The sequence below is a fragment of the Stegostoma tigrinum genome, chromosome 9 (assembly GCF_030684315.1).
Source record: "Stegostoma tigrinum isolate sSteTig4 chromosome 9, sSteTig4.hap1, whole genome shotgun sequence".
NCBI lineage: Eukaryota > Metazoa > Chordata > Chondrichthyes > Orectolobiformes > Stegostomatidae > Stegostoma > Stegostoma tigrinum.
In genome coordinates this window covers 86,953,010-86,972,510 of record NC_081362.1, presented here as the reverse complement: position 1 = coordinate 86,972,510, position 19,501 = coordinate 86,953,010, and the positions used below count along the sequence as shown (strand labels likewise).

Below are 19,501 nucleotides of genomic sequence, written 5' to 3'. Positions count from 1 at the left end.
TCTTCTCTCAGAGGGGAGTGACTCTGTGGAATTCTTTACAGCAGAGGGCCGGCTTGTTAAGTATATTCAGGCAGAGGTAAACAGATTTGTAATGAGTGAGGTTGTGGGGGGAAAAGGCAGGGAAGTCAAGTCAAGGATTATCCCATCAGCCATGCCCCCACTATAGGCCACAGCTATTGGACACTCCAGGGAGTGGAGATTGGCCAGTAATGGTTGGTGACTGTAATTCCGTCAGGACTGGGATGACTAGCAGTCTCCAGATTCAAAGGCTCAGTGTCCAGAGTTGGGCGCGTGTGCGAGTGAGTGGGTGGGTGGATGTCCCAAGCTGCTGACTGGAAGTGAGGGAAAGGCAACATTTGTTGTTTGGGGAGGGGGTGTGGTGGTTGCTGTCTACTGCGGGAAAGGACCTTCTGGGGAGGCACCCCCCCCCCCCCACCCCCCCCACCCCCCAACACCCACCAACTCCCAACCCGACCACCTCACTTTCACACCCAGGGCCTGAGTAAAATGACCCACAGGCTTCACCAGTCCAGCCCACAGTCCGAACCCATCAGCCTCAAGGAAACAGTAAGAATTGGCCAGTGAGGACCTCAAGTGGGATAGGACAGGCCTGCATTAAATTGCAGAGAGGTTGGGCAGCTGGGAGGGGAGAGAGAGACCCACCTGGGGAATTGATGGGCCCCTCTGCCCACAGACCTATCAGCAGGTGAGACTCAAATTCTGGTTCTCCAGTATGCAGCACACAAACAAACAAACAGACCACTCAGCCCAACAGTTTAATGCAGGAATTTGTCCTCCATTTGACCTTCCTTCCAGTTTACATCATCTCATATCATTAACAGATCCTTCTATTCCATTCCCCTCTGTTCCCCATCTCCCCCACCCTGTAATTAGGGGAAGCAATGGCCTAGTGGTATTATAATTAGGCTATTAATCCCAAAACCTCAGCTAACTTTCTAGGGACTCAGGTTTGAATCCCACCATGGTAGATGTGGAATTTAAATGTAAATAAAACCTGGAATTAGGAGTCTAATGATGACCATAAACTCATCTGGGGTTCACTAATGTCCTTTAGAGAAAGAAATCTGCATCCTTACCTGGTCTGGCCTACATATGACTCCAAATCCACAGCATTGTGTTTGGCTCTTGACTGTCCTCTGGGCAATTAGAGATGGGTAATAAATACTGGTCTAGCTAGTGATGTCCAAGTCCATGAGTTAAATCAAAAATAAATTATCTAGTATCGACACTATTTACCTCACCTAGTTCCAATTTCTAACCGAACTCTGAGTGAAGACATTCACTGTTAATTGCGCACTGGTTTTGGCACAAATGGAAGCATTTTTCCACATCTACCCTATTAAACTTGTTTGTAATTTTAAAGATCTCTAGTAGGTCACTGTTTAACCACTTCTTTTTTCTGTAGTATATTGCTGGTGGATGCAAACTTTCATTTCTGGTATTGGCCTTGTAAATCTTTCTTCTCAAACGTAGAAAATGCCAGAGAAACTCAGCAGAATGGCAGTATCTGTGGAAGGAGAAACAGAGTTAACATTTTGGATCTAGTACGACTTGTTGTTCAGAAACGAAAGGTGTTGAAAAATAGTTTTTATAATACTTTGACAGAGGTCGAGGAGGATCAAAAGGGTAGATAATGTAGGCCCCCAGAGCTGATGACAAACTGGTGAAGTAAGAAAAAGAAATGATGTTAAATGGATGTAAGCTTTTTTTGTACCTTGTTCAGTGTCTACGTTCTTGAATTCCAAATGAGATTTCACCATGTCCTATATGAGTTCAACACCATTTCTCTGCCTTTCAATTCTATTCATCTGGAAGGAAAATTAAATCCTGGCTAATTTCTGCCCACAACTCCCTTGCCTGTTTTTGCTCAGTGCTCCTTAATTCCCTTGCCTGACAATCCACTGACATCAACTTTGAAATTTTCAATTAACCCCCAGCGTTTTGGCAGAGAGAGAGTTGCAGATTTCCCACTGCAGTTCTGTGTGAAGCAGTGTTCCTTGCTATCAATCCTGATTGGACCCGTTCAAATCTCACTCTATCTCCTTATTCTGGACTCCCCAAATCAGAGGAATTACTGTGTCTCTTATCAACTTAAATAAATTCTTTAATCATCGTAAAATCACCTCTTTAACTTACATTCCATAATGAGCCCATCTTTTCCATTTAAGCCATTTAACTACTCCACCATGTTCTGTGCAACACTCCCAATACCAAAATCTCCTACCTGAGAGATTATGCTCAGAACTCAACCCTCCCATTCTCCACTACGTTCAACCTGGACTTTATACAATGAAGTTAAGTTTGGACCTGAAGATTAGAGGCTCCCTTTTAAACATTAAGTTCTAAAGTTTTAACATTGCAACCTCTGCAAAACGATCACCCTTTTGGGACTCTCTGATGGCTTTCTGTGAGTGCAACGTGGACTGTCACAGATGACAACAACTTGCATTCACATAGCACCTTTGCTGCAGTCAAAGGTTCCAAGGTACCGGCAGCTATAATCAGACATCATTTCACACGCAGCCATTAGAATAGGTGACTAAGTGACTTAGTTACAGAGGCAAGTTTTAAATGGCACCTTAAAGGGGATCTGGAGCAATGTTTATCTCGAGTCAGTGTCACCCTTAATAAAATCAGTGTGGCCATTTGTATGTGAAACCAGAGGAGGTGGGTGAGATACTAAGGGCTTATTTCAATCAGTGTTTGTGGTGGAGAAGGATATGGAAGCTAGAGAACTTGGAGAAATAAATAGCAACATCTTGAAAAGTGTCCATTTTACAGAGGAAGAGATGCTGGGGTTCTTAAAATGTATTAAGGTGGATAAATCCCTGAACAGGTATATCCCAGAACTTTGCGGGGAGCTAGGGGAGTGATCGCTGGGCCCCCTTGTATCATCGAAAGCCGCAGATGAGGTGCTAGAAGACTAAAGGTTGGCTAATGTAGTGCCACTATTTAAGAAAGGGGCATAAGGAAAAGCCAGGGTACTATAGACTGGTGAGCCTGACATCAGTGGTGGGTAAGTTGTTGGAGGGGACTCTGAGAGACAGGATTTAAAGGCATTTGGAAAGGCAAGGACTGATTAGGGAGAGTTAACACAGCTCTGTGCAAGGGAAATCATGTCTCACTAACTTGATTGTGTTTTCTGAAGAAGTGACAGAGAAGGCTAATGGAGGCAAAGTGGTAGATGCCATCTATATTGACTTCAGTAAGACTTTCATCAAGTTTTCACATGGTACACTGGTCAGTAAGGTTAGATCACATGGAATCTAGGGAAGCTAGCCAATTGGATACTAAATTGGCTTGAAGATAGGAGACATAGGGTGATGGTGGAAGGTTGTTTTTCAGACTGTAAGCCTGTGACCATCAGTGTGCCACAGGGATCGGTGCTGGGTCCAGTGCTTTTTGTCATTTATATAAATGATTCAGATGTGAATACAGGAGTTACAGTTAGTAAGTTTGGTGGTGTAGTGGACAGTGACGAAGGTTATCTCAGAGTACAACAGGACCTTGATCAGTTGGGCCAATAGAGCAAGGAGTGGCAGACAAAGTTTAATTTAGATAAACGTGAGGTGTCGCGTTTTGGTAAGGCAAACCAGGGCAGGATGTATACAGTTAATAGTGGGGCCCTTGGGAGTGTTGCCAAACAAAGGAACCCAGAGATGCAGACACATAATTCCGTGAATGTGGAATCACAGGTAGACAGGGTGGTTAAGAAACTGTTTGGTATACTTGCCTTCACTGGTCAGCACATTGAGTATAGGAGTTGGGATGTGATGTTGTGGCTGTACAAGCCACTTTCAGGATATCACATTCAATTCTATTCTCCTCGCCACAGGAAAGATGTTGTTAAACTTGAAAGGGGTCAGAAAAAAGATTTACAAGGTCATTGCCAGGTTTGGAGGGTTTGAGCCACTAGGACGGACTGAGTAGGCTGGGGCTATTTTCCCTGGAGCGTCAGACCTGAGGGGGTGACGCTATTAGAGGTTTATAAAATCATGGGTGTCATGGACAGGCTGAGTAACCCAAGATCTTTTCCCCAGGGTGGGAGAGTCCAAAACTAGAGGGGCATAGGTTTAAGGTGAGAGGGGAAAGATTTAAAAGGAACCTAAGGGGCAACTTTTTCATGCAGAGGGTGGTGCGCATATGGAATGAGCTGCCAGAGGAAGTGGTGGAGGTGAGTAAAATTATGACATTTAAAAGGCAGCTAGATGAGTATCTGAATAGGAAAGTTTAAGAGGGATATAGACCAAATGCTGCAAATGGGACTACATTATTTTAGGATATCAGGTCAGCACAAATGATTTGGTCCAAAGGGTCTGTTTCTGTGCTGTACAATTCTGTGACTCTGACACTGGTTCATTTTCGGTCAGTTTAGCAACAGTGATTGTTTCAATTCAATCGAGATACCAGAGTGCAGTCAATTTCTCTGCACAAAGCAGCATATTAAAGAGGGTGGGGGAAGGAGAAATGATTAGGAAGGAAAAGCCTGGGGGAGGAAATGTCATAGTGGTATTGTTGTTAGACTATTAATCCAGAGATCCAAATTAAAGTTCTTGGGACCTGTGTTCAAATCCCACTATGGCGGACAGTGGAATTTGAAGTTAGTTTAAAAAACATCTGGACTCTGGTGATGACCATGAAACCATTTCCAGTTGTTAGAAAAACCTATCTGGTTCACTAATGTCCCCTTCAGGAAAGGAAACTGCCGTCTGTATCCAGTCTGGCTGACACGTGGCTCCGGTCCCACAGCAATGTGGTTGGCTTTTAAATGCCCTCTGGGAAATTAGGGATGGGCAATAAATGTTGACCTGGCCAGTGACACCCACGTCCTATAAATGAATAAAAACTTTTTTAAAAAATGAAAATTAGAGGGCTCTTTTTAATTCAGGTCTCCCTGCCTCTGAATCCAGGTTCAATGTGTGTCATAACACACCCTGAACAGGTTGATTAGGAAATATCTACAATTCAACATGAAGTACACAAAATAAAGTTAATTAGATTTCACGTAATCACCTGTTCATCAGTCTGTAAGCATGGCAGGCTGCTCTCTCTAATCCCATTCCTTTACCATTGAGGAGTAAAAGGATAGAGTTATTCAACCCATCAAGTCCATATCAGCTCACCGAAGCACGTCCATTACCTTGTATCTGCTTACATGGTAACTGTTCAATTACCATTTAATTTTAGAGATAATGGGAACTGCAGATGCTGGAGAATCTGAGATAACAAAGTGAGGAGCCGGATGAACACAGCAGGCCAAGCAGCATCTTAGGAGCACAAATTTAATTTTAAGTGGGTTTACGCTGTCTTTGCCTTACTGTACAGAATATTTTATTAAATCCTCTTTAAGGAGCATAATCAGCGAGAGCCCTCAGCAGAGCAAGGCGAAGGCTGAGTCAGTTATTGACTATACAGCTGGAAATTGGTTTCCAACTGGGGAAATGTGGTACAAAGGGGGACGGACAGAAGCACTTTAACTCTTGAGAGACCGAGAGCTAAGGGGGGAGAAAATAAAACGTGTGAACTGAGAGGAGAGTGATGTCACAAACCACAGCATGATGTAAGAGCCAGCAAAGCAGCTGACTGGTGAATATTTCTAGTCTTTAAAATAAAAGTAAGGTCTTCAAATCCCAGAGATAACACGGTGTGAAGCTGGACGAACACAGCAGGCCAAGCAGGTCTGAACCCGAAACATCAGCTTTCCTGCTCCTCTGATGCTGCTTGGCCTGCTGTGTTCATCCAGCTTCACACTGTGTTAGCTCAGATTCTCCAGCATTGACAGTTCCCACTATCTCTTCAAATCCCTGGTGTTTCACTTCTCCCTTTTAGAAATAACTGCCTGAGCATATGACTGATACTAGTGATTTGTGAGAGATCCTTTTTGGTGACTGGAGAATGATTTGACATGCATCTTTCAATGCCCAGACTGCTGACTGCATCAAAAGATTAGTGATAAACCAGAGGGTTGGTAAAGTTTTAAAAATCAATAAAGAGGCAGGAGAATAACTGTGAGGGTAAACGTGCAACTAATATCAAGATTGACAGCGAGATCTTCTTGAAATATATAAAAAGAGAAAGAGAAGCCAAAATGAATGCAGGCCCCTGAGGGAATGAAGCTGAGGAAATAATAATGGGGGAACCAGGAAATGGCAGAGGATTTAAATAAATACTTTGCATTAGTCTTCTTAGTAGAAGACACTAATAGCATTCCAAATTTACTAAATAATCAAGGGGCAAAATGAGGACAGAAATAAAGAAAGTAACAATTACTGGAAAAAGGTGTTAGAGAAACAAATGAAGCTAAAGCCGATAAGTCCCCTGGATCTGATGGAATGTGTCCTAGGATATTGAAGGAAGTAGCTACAAAGGTAGTGCATGCTGTAGTAATCTTCCTAAAATCCTTAGATTCTAGGAAAGTCACAAAGGATGGGAAAACTGCCAAGTAACACAAATTACTTAAAAATGTATAGAGACAAAAAACGTAACTATAGGCCAGTTAGCGTAACACCTCTTATTGGGAAAATGATAGTATCTATTAGGACATAACACAACATTTAGAAAGATTTCTGATCAAGCAGAGTCAAATGGCTTCATAAAGAGGAAGACATGCTTGACAACTTTATTAGAATCTTTTGAGGAGGTAACAAGCAGGATTGATAAAGGGGAAGCAGTAGATATAATATGTTTGAATTTTCAGAAGCCATTTGATAAGATGTCACACATTAGGCTACTTAATAAGATAGGGCCCCATGGTATTGAAAGTAAGTTGAATAGAGAATTGACTAACAAGTGGAAGAGTAGAATAAGGCGAGGCACTGTAACTAGTGGAGTGCCACAGGGATCAGTGCTGGGTCCATAGTTACTTACAGTATTGATCTGGATGAGGCAAGTGAATGTCCTACAGCCACGTTTGTGGATCACACAAAAATAGATGAGAAGGCAGGTGATGAGGACGACACAAGGAGTCTGCAGAGGGATACAGATCAAGTGAGTGTGCAAAAACTTGGCAGATGGAATAGAGGTAGGAAAACATGAGGTTATTCACTTTGGAAGGAAGAATAGAGAAGCTGAATATTACTTCAAAATCTTTGGCACAATGCTAGAGAACAGATGGATTTGGAAGACCTCGTGCATGAATTCGAAAAAGCCAGCATACAAGTTCATCACAGAGAAAGGGACAGCAAATGGGTATCACCCTTTATTTCAAAGGGAATAGAGTATAAAACACAGGGAAAGTTTGCTAATCTTATATAAGTCAGCCCACAGCTGTAATGCTGTGAACAGTTTGGTCTGCCTATCTAAGGAGAGATAGCAGGTATTAAAGATAGCTCAAGGAAGGTTCACCAGGCTGTTACCATGTTTTATGTGGACAGGTTGAGTAGATTGGGCCCATATTTGTTGGAATTTAAAGGAATGAGAGGCAATCTTACTGAGACATACACAATCTAGGGGAGCTTGATAGGGATGATGTGGAAAGTTTGTTTCCTCTTTTTAGGACCAGAGAGCATAATCTCAGAACAGGGGTTTGCCCATTTAAGACAGAGATGAGGAGGTTTTTCTTCTCTCAGAAAGTAGTGAATTTGTAGAATATTTTACTGCATAGGGTGGGCTGTTGAAGTTGGTCATTCAAGGCATAGTCAAGGCTGAGACAGACAGAATTTTAATCAATAAGGGAATCATAGGTCATGGGGAAAAGGCAGGAAAGCAGACTTGAGAATTATCAGATCAGCCATGATCTCATTGAATAACAGCGCAGAAGAGGCTGACTGACCTAGTTCCCCTCCTACATTTCAATAAGTTATTGTTATTTGCATAATATTGAAAAAACGTTTTGGCTAAATCTTATCCTATTTTGGTAAAGTGTCATTTTGGTCAAGTTTCATGGATAGTTTCTCTTCATAATGCCAAAGCACATGCCCTGTGCAATGTAACTGTATGGCTTTGTCTAAGCTTTTTTGATCTGTACATCCGTTGTTTAGTATGATCTGCCTGCGCCGCTGGTAAACAAAGCTTTTCACTGTATTGTGGCACACATGCCAAACAATCAATCAATTGAGTTTTCTCACATTATCTTACCATGCTTGCCTCATTAACCAGCTCCCATGGGCTGTATGCTGTGTAATCTGTCTGACTCGAACCTCTTACAACCACTCACTGGGACTCGAAGGACACCCTGTAATCCACCTTTAACAGACTGTTGTGCAGCCGGTCAAGTGCAACCAATCCAGGCAACATCTTCCTGCCATCCTTGCTCTGGATTGGGGAAATCGGAGTCCCACTTTGTGGGTAGAGGGGTGGAGGTCTCGCTGCCTTGGGTGGTGCAGAGGAAAGAGGTCCTCTTCCCCCAAGACCCGCAAAGAGGGCTGTGACACCAGACCAGCCCGAACTCTGCTCCTGCAGTATGACTGCCACCATCTCCTCTCCATTACTGCACTCAGTTCCCATCAAGGTTCACGCTCTACCACTTCCAGTACACAGCACCATCCCCCACGCCAGGAACCCGGTGCCTGCTCAGTCCCTCGGAACATCTCACCAACTTCTCCTTGTCTGCACACAGAGCTGGACCAACCACTGCCAGCCCTGAGCACTTGCCTCTCTGTTATTACAGGAGGAAACAACTGACACCAGGGAAATAGGATTCAGGCTGGGTCTGGGGTATTTGCCCTATGAGGAGAGGTGCCTGTCTGCCTGGAGACACTGACAGACTGTATCCAAGCTGATTTGGGACACCTTCCCAGCCCAGACGTACCGTGCTCGTGCCCCTCCCTGAAGACTCTCTCTCTCCCTTGACGTGACAGAGCACTGCTGGGAACGATGATGAGCTGCCTGTGCTAAGAGACAAAACAGTGAAGAAGTCCTGTGAGATCGCTAGCTCTGGCTGAGGGGGCAAAGTGCAAAGATGGTGAGGCCGGGATGCAGAAAAGTGAATGAACGCTGGGAGCCTGGTTCAGTCTGTGAGCTGGGACCTGTCCCTCACATTGCAATGAGCGGTGCTGAGATGCAGCACTGAAGTACAGGAGTGTACTGGGAGTGTATTGTAGCTGTTACCATGATGATATGGGCAGGCTGTCACATGTTGGATGCCAGTGTCACCTCTTCTTTCCACTGATAAAAACCTTTAGTTCTTTCAGGACCATGATTTGAAAGGAATTCTGGGATTTACATGTACATATTAATCAATTAAAACCTAACTGTTAAAGATTTAACAGGTTTATTTAGTACATCCTCATCAATGGTGTGAACCTTTGATGTTTTACGATAAATTCTGTGTCTGATGCTACCTCTCTCACTAACACCTGAAGGAGGAGTGAGGCTCCCAAAGCTTGCATTTTCAAATAAACCTGTTGGACTATAACCTGGTGTCATGTGATTTCTGACAATGTTTGCCAGCGAGAGTTATCATCTCAACATCATCTAGTGAGAGTCTCATCTCTACATTCGCTGGTGAGAATTTCAGGCATTCTGTCTGAAAATGCAACAGGCTGCTCTCGAGATCAGGAGAGACCTTGCCAAGCTTTTGCACAACTCTCTCAGATTTCTCGTCATTGCCCTTGCCGCCCATCCCAAAATATTCCACCCATTGCTTCACTAACTCCTGTTGGTTAAATGACAGGTAGAACTGCACTGTACAGTTCCCATGCCATCTGGATGGGAAAAGATACTTAAGCCATGAAAGATAATCAGAGTGAGCAGGTGCATGAGTCCCCAGCGTACACTGTTCTTGTTTATAGCAAAGTGATGCCAATTTTGTTGAATCATCTTCTACTTAAGTCACAACAACAGGGCAGCTAACATTCAATGTTTTAGGATTATGCTACACCAATACTCTGTAATATTACATGGCACCAGTACTGACAAAGATACATAACATGCAGTCATTAGTGCAAAACTCTTCTGTCTCTGACAACTTGTATCTGCAATGTCTCTAACTTAGTAAATGTAGCCTCGAGATGTCTCACAGGAGTACTGAGATATAGAAATTGGCCCCATCCACATACAGATAAACTCGGTCAAAGAAAAGGGTTCCAATGAATGAAAAATGTGGAATTGCAGAGGTTCTAGCTCAAATAGCTGAACACCCATCTAACAATGGTAACGTGAAAGACATAGGGATGTGCAGACATTGCATGTCTTTAGTGCTCACATAAGTTAAAAATGCTTCTTGTGTAGAGAGAGGTTCTGTAATTATCTAAGTTGGTTAAGTTCAATTTTCAAGATGAACTAATTCAAGCTGAATCAGTTTTAAGACCAGAAAATGCCATTCTAAAATATTAATGTACTGGCCGGCTAGCTACTCATTGTCTTGACTACCTTGTTCAATGGAGGAAGCTAAGGTTAGGATTCAGTTACAAAGCAGATATACTAAAAATAGGTCTGAAAAATCTGAAGCTGTTCTTGTTTTTACAAAACCATTTTTGTTTTTCCCACTCTCTTGGTTATTCCAGGGTAACGCACTGTCATGTTTCTCACTGCAGTAAGTTGCAGAAGACATTGTTAGGTGGCTACCATTCATTCCCCCAGCCACCTCTTTTTGCCTTAATTATAGAATCCCTATAGTGTGGAAGCCCATCATTTGCCCCTCAAGTCCACACCGAACCTCCAAAGAACATCCTACCCAGACCCAGCCTGCAATCCCTGTAAGCCTGCATTTCCCATAGCTATTCAATCTAATCTCTGGACAATATTGGTAATTTAGCATGGCTAAGCCACCTAACATTGCTGGACTGTGGGAAGAGCACCCAAAGAAAACCCACACAGACGCAGGGAGAATGCATAAACTCCACACAGTCGCCCGAGGATGGAATCTAACCTGGATCCCTGGCGCCATGAGACAGCAGTGCTAACCATTGAGCCACTGTGCCTCTCCAGTCCTCCAAGCCAACTCACCCTGCTCGAAGTATCTATTATATTTGTGAAAGCCCATTCAATTCATTTTAAATCCATCCATATAATTAATCCCTTACAAAAGTAGAAGTAAAGTGTGGAGCTGGATGAACACAGCAGGCCCAGCAGCATCTCAGGAGCACTGTGCTCCTGAGATGCTGCTGGGCCTGCTGTGTTCATCCAGCTCCACACTTTATTATCTTGGAATTCTCCAGCATCTGCAGTTCCCATTATCTCTATCTCAAAAGCAGAAGTATATTCATAGCAGCCCCCACCATAAAGACAGCTAATCCTTCAATAACTTCTTTAAGTTACCAATCAAACTTTGAACTTAAAACCCTGATGTGTGGAATGAAAGAACTCAAGCAGTAATCACGATAGGGGCATGTCAACAAACAGCTGCTAAAACTAATAGCACACATAGCTAGTAAAACAATTAGCTCAGATTTTATAGATAGGGACAAACAATTTTTACTTTATATTTTAAACAGAAAGCTCCCGAAATAACTTCATAGCCTGACAATTCTACAGACCTTACCTGCCCTTCCAAAGCATTTACAAGGAATTTACAATTTTCATAATGCTGGATAAAAATCCACTCTACACTGACAATGAGCTGTGTTTGAAATCAGCACTGAATTCACATAGCCCTGCAAAGTTCAGGCTTCTCTCATGTGTCATGAGAAACCGTCTGCCCCCTTAACACTGACTCCCCACCCCATCACCAACCCCAGCAAAAACAGGTTCTGTTGCAAATGGGAGTAGAACAATGGACCGCAGGTCTCATCTCTGAACGGTCACTCGATCCGAAATCTTAACTCTGAATTCTCTCCGCAGATGCTGCCAAATCTGCTGAGCTTTTCCAGAAATTTCTGTTTTTGTTTCTGATTTACAGCATCCACAGTTCTTTTGGTTTATATCCAGGTCTCACCTGTCATTTTTAAAGGCCCCGAGAGTCTCCATGATTCTGTGGAAATCTAGCCTTAGTGTTTAGTTGGTGTTTAGTGAGGATCTTTTGGAGTTTGACACAGACTGGGTGTTCCCCTTAAAGCAGGCTGCACTATACACTGGTGCACAAAAGCAAATCCACACTGAAACCATATACACAAACAGACCTGTAGTGGGCTCATCTGCAAACAAACAGAATCACATTGGCATGTCATACATAAACAGATCTGTGTTAGGCTCAGTCTACACAGACAAAGCCATAGAGGAATTGTATAAATAAACTGAACCATCCAGTGAGTGTGTGCATACTCTGTACTTAACTAAATCTATGCTGAGAGGTCAATTTAACCTGAAGACACAAGAGGAGCATTCTGGAAATGTGCACAGTTTTTTTTGTGTGTAATCATAAAGCTTTTATATTTACAACGCAACTGCCACATCTGGTTTTTGGGATGGACACAATGAACTCAAACTACCCTCAGCACCATATTTGCACACTCTGTTTATCCAGGAGCACATATCTCCCAGCAGCTATTTGCACACTCTGTTTATCCAGGAGCACATATCTCCCAGCAGCTATTTGCACACTCTGTTTATCCAGGAGCACATATCTCCCAGCAGCTATTTGCACACTCTGTTATCCAGGAGCACATATCTCCCAGCAGCTATTTGCACACTCTGTTTATCCAGGAGCACATATCTCCCAGCAGCTATTTGCACACTCTGTTTATCCAGGAGCACATATCTCCCAGCAGCTATTTGCACACTCTGTTTATCCAGGAGCACATATCTCCCAGCAGCTATTTGCACACTCTGTTTATCCAGCAGCACATATCTCCCAGCAGCTATTTGCACAGCGTCGGGGCAGAACAAGAGTAAATACTACAGCCATAATTAACATATGTGCAGTAACGCCCATTAACACCAGGAGTAAGTTTACAATATAGAATCAGAAAAACTACTGTCCACATAGCCCACCATGCCAATGCTAGCTCCCCAAACAGATTTACTTACTCCAAATGCACGCCTTTGCTCTTTCAATATTTTCCACTTTCAAGTGTTCACACATGAAAAGACATTCTGTTTTCTTATTTCAGGAACATCTCGACCTAACTGGTGAAACTATTCTCTCTAACCCATCGCTCACAGCTTGATGCGGTAACACTCGTGTCCTTCAGTGACAAAGTTCAAACCTCATTTCAGCAATTTGACTATAAAATACGGGCTGATACTCCAGTGCAGTAGTAAGTGAGTGCCACACTATCAGAGCTGCCATCTTTCCCATAAGGCGCTGAGCCGATGTCTCATCTGCCATCTCAGATGGATATAAAAGATCCCCTGGCATTAGATTAAATAGGGCAGGATAATTTTTGTGTGTCCTAGTGATTGTTTTCCCATTTAAACCGATGATCTGGTCATTTTCGCAGCCAAATTCGGTAGCAACGCCAAATACAGGTTTGTTGACGACACCATTATGGTGAAACAACAACGAGTCAGATGCAGAAAGGACATAGAGGACTCGGCAACACGGCGCAATGAGAACAAACTCTCTCTCAGTGTCAGCAAAACTAAAGAACTAATCATTGACTTCAGAAAGAAAGGAGGATGACATGCCCCTATCTGAGATGGACAGGGTCAAGAGTATCAAGTTTCTCAGAGTGACGATAGCCAACAATCTGTCCTGGACCTCCCACAGTCACAGCAATGCCTCTTCTTCCTCAGGAAGCTTAGGAAATTCGGCTTGTCCATAAGGAGCCTCACCAACAGTTACAGATGTACCGCAGCAAGTATTCTATCTGGGTGCATAATGGCTTGGTACTGCAACTGCTCTGCCCCAGGACCGTGAGACACTTCAGAAGGTTGTGTGCACAGGCCAGACCATCATTGAAGCCAACCTCCCATCCATGTACTCCATTTACACTTCTTGTTGCTGCAGAAAGACTGCCAACACCATCAAAGACCCCTCCAACCCCAGTAATGCTCCCTTCCAACTTCTTCTGAGAGGCAGAAAATACAGAAGCTTGAGTATACGCACCAACAGGTTCAAGAACAGCTTCATCCTTGCCGTTATTAGACTGCTGAACAGACCTCTCTAATTTCAAATAGGGTTGATCTTGCTGATGTTGATCTTGCTTTGCCCACCTCCTTTGCCATGTATGCCTCGCTGTGTCAAAGTGCCCTTATTGCTATGATCTGCCTGTACTGCTCACAAACAAAGCTTTTCACTGTACTTAGGCACATGTGACTACAATAAATCAAATCAAATCAAATCATCTACATCATTGCTGTCCATGGGATCTTACTGCCCACAAATTGGCTCCAGTATTAGATTTATTAGATAAAAAGTAATTTGTTCCTGAGAAATGCTTCGTAAAAAAACAATATTAGGCCATTCTGCCCCCTCAATTCTCTTCCCCTCAATTTAATAATGTCAGGGGTGATCTGAATGTGGCCTCAGCTCCACTTCCCAGGCTGCTTTTGCATAAATCTAGAATTCCTTGTCAATTCAACTCAGTGGTTGGACATGCTGACGATGCTCTTAAGGCCCTGGCAATTGTTCCCTTACCACAGATTTAGAATTGTCCCTCTATCCTGACTGTACAATTGTTCCATTCCATCCACAACTGAACTGGGACAATGAGAGGTAGTAGGAAGTGCCGATGCTGGAGTCTCAGACAGGACAGTGCAGAGCTGGAGGAGCAGAGCAGGGCCAGACAGCATCAGAGGCACCAGTGATAATGGGAACTGCAGATGCTGGAAAATCCAAGATAATAAAGTGTGAAGCTGGTTGAATACAGCAGGCCAAGCAGCATCTCAGGAGCACAAAAGCTGAAGTTTCGGGCCTAGACCCTTCATCAGCGCCTCTGATGAAGGGTCTAGGCCCGAACACCAGCTTTTGTGCTCCTGAGATGCTGCTTGGCCTGCTGTGTTCAACCAGCTTCACACTTTATTATCAGAGGCACCGGGCAATGTTGTTGTGTCTCTTGCCACTCCGGAAGGCAAAGAAGTTCTTGAATTTATTTATAACCTTTCACAACTTCAAAGTGCTCTGGAGTAATTGAAGTTCTTTTTAAAGTGTATTCAGTGTTGATAAAGCCACAGTCTTCTATAGGCATTTAATTAGTCAAAGGAGGAGTGCTGCTGACCAGGGATTGTAAAAGGTACTTTTGCATGGCTGAGGTACAAAATGAGTATGTAGCATTTGTCATTACCAGGGAAGAAGACACTGTAAAAGTTCTGGTGAAAAAGGTGGCAATTGAGAAACTTGGTAGACCAAAAATTGATAATGAAGCAGTACGAGAAAAGCAAGGTGCAGTTCATTTAAAGATCACCATGGCCAGATCAGATGGATGAAAGGATATTGGGGAAAGTGGGGGAAGAAACTACAGAGGTACAGGCCGTAATCTTCCAATCCTTCTTCAATATCTGTTGGTGCCCGAAGACTGGGGAATAGGAAATATTATACTTTTCATCAAAAAGGAGTGCAAGGATCAAACCTGAAACTATAGGCTGGTTAGTTTCACCTCAGTGGTGAGAAACACTAGAAATGGAATTCCATCACTTGCACAAATGTGAATTAACTAAGGGAAGTCAGCCCAGATTTGATAAACAAGAAATCATGTTTAACTAACTTGAAGTTTTTCTGATGAGATCAGATTTACAAGGATGTTACCAGAGCTAGAAATTTTGAATTATAGGGAGAGACTGGACAAGCTGGACTGGACACCCTTTCCTGATGAAGGGTCTAGGCCTGAAACATCAGCTTTTGTGTTCCTAAGATGCTGCTTGGCCTGCTGTGTTCATCCAGCTCCACACTTTGTTGTCTGGAACTTTTTTCCCTGGAGTGTAGGAAGTTGACCTTATAGAGGTTTACAAAATCATGAGGGGCAAACATAAGGTGAATAGGAAAGGTCTTTTCCCCAGGGTAGGGGAGTCTAAAACTAGAAGGTATAGGTTTAAGGCTAGAGGAGAAATATTTAAAAGCGATCCAAAGGGCAACCTTTTCACAAGAAGGTGGTTCATATATGGAATGAACTACCAGAGGTAGATACAGGTTTAGTTACACCATTTAAAAGACATTTGGACAGGTACATGAATAGGAAAGGTTTCGAGGGATATGGGCCAAACATGGTAAATGGGACTAGATTAGTTTGGGAAACCTGGTCAGCATGGTTGAGTTGGACCGAAGGGTCTGTTTCTGTGTTGTATGACTCTGTGAGGTAACAGAAAGGATTTTTGAAGGAAATACTGTTGAGCTGCTTAATAAAATGTCACATAACATGCTTGCCAGAAGGGTTAATATTGAAAAGATTCCAAGTCCTGACAAACTTCATTCTGGCCCTGAAAAGGAAGTGGCTAGTGAAGTAATTGATGCATTGGCTTTAATTTAACAAACCTCTGTAGATCCTGCGTAATTTCTGTTGGGCTCAAAGCAGTGAATGTGACTCATTTTATCCCAAAGACAGAGAGAGAGACAGAGAAAGAAAGCAGGAATTTACAGTCATGTTAGCTTAACATCATAGACAAAATATTTTAAACTATTACCAAAGATATTATAAAAAGAACTTAGAAATATTCAAGAACTGGGCACAGTCAACATGGTTTTATGAAAGAGAAACCATATTTAACCAATTTATTGGGGATATTTGAAGTAGTAACTTGCTGTGGATAAAGGGGTATCGGTGTTGCGCTGTAATTAGATTTCCAGATAGAATTCGACAAGGTGACACATCAAAAACTACAGAGGAAAATAAACACTCACGATATAATGGTTAAAAGTTTGACACGGATAAAAGATTAGCCAACTAACAGGAAGCCGAAGCATAAAGCTGTCTGGCAAAATGTAATGACTGTTGTGCCGCAGGGATCAGTTTCAACTTATCGAAATGCCTCAGCTGAAGGGACCGAAGGCGTAATTGCTAACATTGCTGATGACCCAGAGACAGGTTGGAAAGGAAGAGTATATAACTAGGCTACAAACAAACACAGGTAGGTTAAGCCAGGAAAATAACTGGCAAACAAAGTATAACAAGGTGTAGAGCTGGATGAACACGGCGGGCCAAGCAGCATCATAGGAGCAGGAAGGCTGACGTTTCAGGGAAGGGTCTAGGCCCGAAACATCAGCTTTCCTGCTCCTCTGATGCTGCTTGGCCTGCTGTGGTCATCCGGCTCTACACCTTGTTATCTCAGATTCTCCAGCATCTGCAGTTCCTGCTATCTCTGGCAAACAACATCTATTGTTAAACTGTTCAAATTGACAGGAAGAACACCAAAAGGCATATAATCTAAATGGTGAGAGATTGCAGATCCCTTAGATACAAAAGAAAATGGGTGTTCTAGTGCATGAATCACTAAAAGCTAGTGTGCAGTTATGAGTAGTAATAGGAAAGCTAGAAGAATGTCACCATTTATTGTAGAAAAGTCGGAGAAAGTTGCCATTTATTGTAAGGTAACTGAGTTCAGAGGTAGGGGGTGTTATGCTTCAATTATACAAGGCACTACATTTGGATTACTGTGTACAGTTTTAGTCTGCATATTAAAGAAAAGATGTAAATGTACTGAAAATAGTTCTGAAAAAGGTCATGAGACTAATACCTTTAGGTGGGTCATTTCATGAGTAAATGTTGGATGGGCTATGCTTGTATCTTCCGGGGTTTAGAAAAGTAAGAGATGATTTGATTGCCTGAGGGGTGCTGTCAGATAGACAGGATGATTTCTCTTGTGGAAGAATGCTTTCATCTGGCATAGTGGCTCAGTGATCAGCACTGCTGCCTCACAGCACCAGGGACCTGGGTTTGATTCCAGCCTTGCACAACTGCGTGGAGTTTGCATGTTCTCCCTGTGTCTGTGTGGGTGCCCTCTGGGTGTTCTGGTTTCCTCCTGTGGTCCAGACATGTGCAGGTTAGGTAGATTAGTCATGCTACAAATTACCCTGTAGTGTCCAGGGAATTGAGGGTTGGCAAGATAGCCATGGTGGAAACCCCATGAGGGGTCTGTTTGGGTGGGATGCTCTTTGGAGGGTCAGTGCAGACTTGATGGGCCAAATGGCCTCTTTCTGCACTGTAGGGATTCTATGATTCTTTGAATATTAAACTAGGAGTCACCGTTTAAAACTAAGAGGTTGCCCATTTAAGACAGAGATTAGGCAAAAATTTTCTTCAGTGAGTTGTGAGACTTTGGAATTGAAAATGCGGTGAAAGCAGAGTCTTTGAATATTTTTCAGGCAGAGGTGGAGAGATTCGTGGTCAGCAAGGTTAACAGAGGTAGGCTGCAGTGTTGTATCATGTAATTGGTTGATTGTCAACTTGCATGTCCTTCCAACATGCCTGATAGTGCAGGATTGAGAGTGTTTCTTGTCAGCTACCCATCAAAAGGCAAACCACTGTACTAATTTGTCCATAAGGACAGACCAATCCAATAGATGTCTGCAGCTGAGATCTTGGAATTGAGGATAGGAGAAAGGACAGATATACAATCCACAGCATAAAAACAATACTTTTTTTTGATATTTGAATCCCTACAGTGTGGAAACAGGCCCTTCGGCCCAACAAGTCCACACCAACCCTCAAAGCATCCCACCTCATCTACACATCCCTGAACACTACAGGCAAATTTAGCATGGTCAATTCACCAACCCTGGGCATCTTTAAACTGTGGGAGGAAACCCACACAGGCATGGGGAGAATGTGTAAACTCCACAGAGGCAGTTATCCAAGGCTGGAATTGAACCCAGGTCCCTGGTGCTGTGAAGCAGCAGTGCTAACCATTGAGCTACAGTGCCACCCCAATTTTTGACCACCCCAATATTTGACCCAGCTGTATTTGTTGACATTTATGTGAGCCTCCTCCCACTTTCCTTCATCTCATGTGGTCAACATATATCAATGCCTGATACCAATGAGACTAAATGATGGATCCTGTCACTCACAGAAACATCTCCCACCAATACTAAAACAATGGCATGTTGACCAGCCTTTTGGTGATGGTGGTGGTACGGTTGAGAGGGGGACATGTGGTGAGGAGGTCAGTGCTACAGCTAAACCTGCACTATCTTCAGCCATCTTTGTACATCTACATTTTCCCGTCGGTGTCCCTGGGTAACAATCAGTTAAGGAAGACTCGCTGAATTCTAACGGCACCACTTTAATGTGAGAATCTATTCTCGCACCTTTCTGCCAGATATTTGATTACAAGTCCTAATGTTCCGCAATGTAAACTGAGAAGGCGTCAATCTTCTGGCCTTTTCTAATTCTATACCTAACCTACATTAATCCTACAACTCCCTTTCGAAGGACAGTTTCATCAATGTTAATATCCTCCTTAACCCTGAAATAAAAAGAATCCTGTGGAAAATACAAACCCACCAAGAAAAACTCTTAACGTTACAGTAAATAGTATCGATGTAGTATATACTCATTTCTACAGTATTCTAATGTGTATTAATCATTGCACACATCATAAAAATTGATCACATATATATTATACATGTCTAATGATTAATATAAATTGCATACACATGTATTAATTATTAAATATGTATAAATTATTTATGCTTATAGTATATTGGACATATAGATTAATTACATAAATACGGGGACATAAGAGGAAAAAACTGCCCTGGGTCACAAGGCCTTCTTTTATGCTGTAA

The 19,501-nt window shown here is 42.8% G+C and overlaps 1 protein-coding gene across 1 annotated transcript in view; it reads right to left on the bottom strand.

Moving 5' to 3' along the window:
* The window catches only part of LOC125454941 (beta-3 adrenergic receptor), a 41,099-nt gene that overhangs the window by 4,865 nt on the left and 16,733 nt on the right, over positions 1-19,501 (bottom strand). The gene's annotated exons all lie outside the window — the stretch shown is intronic.